Genomic DNA, 5186 nt, shown 5'->3' with positions numbered 1-5186 from the left:
CTATTTTCGACATCTATAATTATTACGACAGTTTCATTCGCCCATTTTTCTACAATTATTTGCATACATATATCACCGTAATTTATATAATATTGGCTGTTTGGTCTCACTCGAGCAGCTCGCGCATCCTCAACGAGATCCCGAAGCTCCTCCAACGAGAACTAGCGTGTTGCTTCGGAAAAGCCTATAATTATCTCTTCCTCAGCCTCCTCATCCTCGCCCCAATCAATGCTCGACCACTCGTCGTTATCATCACTCGAATGAGATGACATTTTTTTTCTTTCCAAAATTGATTCGCGATGAAAAATCTGTAAAAAGAGCAAGCCGAAATAGAAAAGTTGATGCTGCCGCACTCATCATTTATATGCATGATAAATCTCCAATTCAAAAAAGTTCAAAGTACTCACAAAAAATATAAACTCGTTGAAGTCTTGAGATTTTTCCAATGAACACCGATTTTTTTTTTCTTTCTCACAGCTCACTTTATCAAAAACGTCTGTTTTGACACGAAGGATTTTTCAAAATTACCAGAGAAGTTTTCAAACCACTGTTCGAATAAATACTAAAGGACTCGCACCCGCCCTCCACCGAGCAAAACCCAGCCGGCCAATCATTCGTAGAGCACGCATCACGTGACATAGAGACGAAAGAGTGATGCGGGGGAGGCGGTATAAGCTAGGGGAAAATTTTCTCAAGAGCTCGCCAGCTTTCCGTTGCATACCCCACGCTAATATGGTTGGGGATGTGCAGGCTCGGACTTGCTCCCTATCAAGAGTCGTAAAACCCCAAAACTGCATGTGCACATACCATCCGGTGAAGAGCGGGCAAGATAAGATTTTTCTGACATCAAACACTGTTCGCCACTCGCTTTTCGTTGACCGATTTTTCCCACCACATCGCCAGCTTTCCGTTGCATACCCCACGCTAATATGGTTGGGGATGTGCAGGCTCGGACTTGCTCGCTATCAAGAGTCGTAAAACCCCAAAACTGCATGTGCACATACCATCCGGTGAAGAGCGGGCAAGATGAGATTTTTCTGACACCAAACACTGTTCGCCACTCGCTTTTCGTTGACCGATTTTTCCCACCACATGGCTCACGCTGCTTAACGACTCATAAAACCCAAAAATTTAGGGATGGTGGGAGGGGGACTGCGGACCCCGTCGCCTCTGACGTCATTTTTTACATGAATTTCATCTTCTCTGCAGAGTCGGGAGGGTGATAAAACCCAAAAATTTAGGGATGGAGCGATGGGTAAAGGGTGGGCCCAGTTGCCTCTGACGTCATTTTTCCCTCCGAGATGCGCAGAACGCAGTGCGCACCGCATCTCTGACGTCATTTTACCCTCCGATATGCGCAGAACGCAGTGCGCACAGTTCCCAAATTCTTGCGATCTATCGGCCTATATACATATAAGCTCAACGCATCCGATGCAGACTCGTCAGTCTTACACGATACGTGCAAGTCAAAAAAGTTATACAAAGTTCAGCTTATATCAACGTCAAAGTCATGGCAGTCGAAGCGTATATGGGACTTGCGGAGCAGATGGAGAGGACGTACAATTTGCTGAGAGAGCAACCACCCGGAGAAGAGAATGACGCCGTCATCAATCATTGGGCTGATATTGGAATTGCGAATATCCAAGTTCTGCGCGATATTTCCATGCAACGAGGAACAACCGTTGGTGCGAAAATACGGATCCAACATACGATCGCACTCCTGCAATCTTGGGTGACGAAGATCAAGCAGTTGCAGCAGCGCACAGTGGTGACGGGTGGAAATATCGGTACTCCTGCGGGTGTACAATGGAACGACGTGGATAGCGCTTTTGCCAGCCGAATCAGAATGGGGGTTGTCACAAATCTCCGTCATAAAAATTTGGACGCCTTTCTGGACGATGTGCAGCGCGTCGTCACCGAGAAGTTGGAGCTGATACTGCGCGAGGAGGGAAATGTGAAGGTTAACCTCATATTATCGTGCAAATTTGAAAATGCCAAGCACGAAGAGATCGCCACCGAAGTTAAGAGTTTCAACACCTCCAACGTGGCGATTCTCCTCCCATCAAGCGATATAAATGGTTGGTTTATACGTGCACGGGGTGATCTGCAGTCAAAGGTGGAAGATTTCGAGCAACGCGATTCCGGCTGGAGTATGATTGAGATCCTTAACATCGCGGTAAATATCAATCGCCATCAGCCTCTCGCCGCCGGGGCTTCAACATTCGTCGAGCTGCCCCAAGACATTCAACGGAAGAGAGCGGTGGTGAACGTGAGGAACGAGGACGAAAGATGCCTTCTCTGGTCCGTCATAGCAGCCCTCCACCCGGTCAAGATCAACGCCGATAGGACTAGCCGTTATCATCGATATATTTCCGAGTTGGACTGTACAGGTATCAAATTCCCTGCTACTCTACATGATGTGAAAAAGCTTGAGAGATTGAATAATTTGCGCATCAATGTATATGGAATAGAATCTCAAACTTTTTCGCATCATGTAAAATCAAATAAAAGCGTCATCGTGCCAATTTATTTGAGGAAAAATTTGCATAGCGTAAACATTGACACGATCAATCTTCTAATGGTTGAGAGTAATCCGAAAGACGATATGACTGGTGAGTTTGCACCGAGATTCCATTTTGCTTGGATTAAAGATCTTTCCCGATTGGTGAGCAAACAATTGTCCGTTCATGAACACAAAATGTTTTTATGTGACAATTGTTTGTGCCACTTTAGCGTGAAACATGCCTACGACAATCATCGACAAGATTGTATTACGCTAAATAAAGTACGCATGGAGTTTCCCAAGTGTAAAGATTTAGTATTTTCCAATTTTCAAAACAAAGGCACCGTTCCATTTGTCGTATACGCCGATCTCGAATGTATATTAATCCCTGAACCTGTGGATGAATTTGAAACTCGTAAGACTTGTGAAATTCAAAAGCATATCCCGCACAGTGTAGCGTAATATGTACATTGCGCGTACGATGAGACTTTATCGGAGTTCCATGGTGAACGCGGTGTCGATTGCATAGATTGGTTTATGCAACAGCTTAAAGATTTATCAATTCAAGTAGAGTCACGCATCAAAAACATAATTCCGATGGAGTCTCTTACCCAAGTGCAACGCGATCGTCACATGCGCGCAAAGAATTGTTATATTTGTGAAAAACCGTTTACCCCTGAGGAGAAAAAGTGTTACGATCACTGTCACTTCACGGGTAAATATCGTGGTCCTGCTCATAATCGGTGTAATTTGAATTTCAGAGAGTCGCACACAATTCCAATAGTTTTCCACAATTTGTCCGGTTACGATTCTCACTTTTTAATAAAATCCCTCGCGTCAACTTTTCCCGGTAAAATTACACTGCTACCCATAAATAAGGAAAAATATATATCCTTCACGAAACGCGTCGATGGAACGATGATGCACTTGAGATTCATCGATTCGTTTCGATTTATGGCTAGCAGCATCGATAAACTTTCCAAATATTTGACCGATACCGATAAACGCATAACACGTGAATTTTATAATAACCCGACTCAGTTCAGTTTGATGACCCGCAGAGGCGTTTTTCCCTATGAATACGTCGATTGTTGGGGGAAACTCGATGAACCGCGATTACCTGCGAAGAAGCATTTCTACTCGCACCTCTGCGATGCAAATATTTCAGACATCGATTACGAGCACGCGAAAACTGTTTGGAGGGAATTCCACTTAGAGTCATTGGGGGGCTACTCAGATTTATATTTAAAGACCGATGTTCTTTTGCTTGCCGATATTTTCGAAAATTTCCGCGCTAGCTGCTTCAAAACATACAATTTAGATCCGTTGCACTACTACACTGCACCGGGGCTTGCTTTTGACGCGATGCTCAAGCATACTAATGTAAATTTGCAACTTTTAGACAACCCTGAAATGGTATTATTTATTGAAAGAGCCATTCGAGGCGGCGTAGCGCAATGTTCTAATCGACACGCTCGGGCCAATAATAGATTCATGGGAACAGATTTTGATCCAAACAAAGCGGAATCGTATCTCATGTATTTTGACGTGAATAACCTGTACGGTGCAGCTATGAGCGTGCATTTACCAATCGGTTCGTTCGAGTGGGAGTATCAGCACATCGATATAACGAACCATCCGGACGATTCACCGATCGGCTACTTTCTGGAGGTAGATTTGGACTACCCTGTAGAACTCCACGAGGATCACAAAGACTTACCTCTTTGTCCCGAACATTTTACTCCTCCAGGTAGTAAAAATGCCAAACTCGCGACCACCCTTCACCCCAAAACAAAGTATATATTGCACTATAGAAATTTGAAACAGTGTTTGAGTTTAGGATTGAAATTAACGAAAGTGCATAGAATTTTGAAGTTTGCGCAATCTCCATGGCTCGAGCCTTACATCACGCTCAATACAGACATGCGTAAGCAATCTAGGAATGAATTTGAGAAAAACTTTTACAAACTCATGAATAACGCTGTGTTCGGCAAGACTATGGAGAATGTGCGAAATCATAAAGATGTTAAATTGGTTACAAAATGGGAGGGAAAAGGTGGTGCGAGAACGCTTATTGCCCGAGCAAACTTTCACAGCTGCACCGTATTTGACACTGATATGGTTATCATTGAAATGAATCGTGTCAAAGTTCACTTCGCCAAACCTATTTACGTCGGCGCATCAATTCTAGATCTGTCAAAAATCTTTCTCTACGATTTCCACTATAATTATATTAAAACCAACTTTTCGAATAAACAGGCTAAATTGATGTATACCGACACAGACAGCCTTATTTATCAATTCAATGTGCCTAATATCTACGATATCATCAAACGTGATGTAGATACAATGTTTGACACCTCTGAATATCCGCCCGACAATGTGTATGGTATTCCCCTTAAAAACAAAAAACAACTAGGGCTAATGAAGGATGAAAATAATGGTAAAATTATGACAGAGTTTGTGGGACTGCGAGCAAAGCTGTACACATTTACTACGATGGGTGAGGATGGGGAAAAATATGACAGTGGCGTAAAAGTGAGTAAGCGTGCCAAGGGTGTAAGAAATTCATCGATGAATAGCATCACGTTTGATGATTATAAGCGCTGTCTGACGGCTTACCGAGAGTTGACTCTTCCACAGTGTTTAATACGCAGCAAAAAACATGAAGTAAGCACGATCG

The sequence above is a fragment of the Neodiprion lecontei genome, chromosome 4 (genome assembly GCF_021901455.1).
Source record: "Neodiprion lecontei isolate iyNeoLeco1 chromosome 4, iyNeoLeco1.1, whole genome shotgun sequence".
NCBI lineage: Eukaryota > Metazoa > Arthropoda > Insecta > Hymenoptera > Diprionidae > Neodiprion > Neodiprion lecontei.
Note: the sequence above shows the minus strand (reverse complement) of the source record.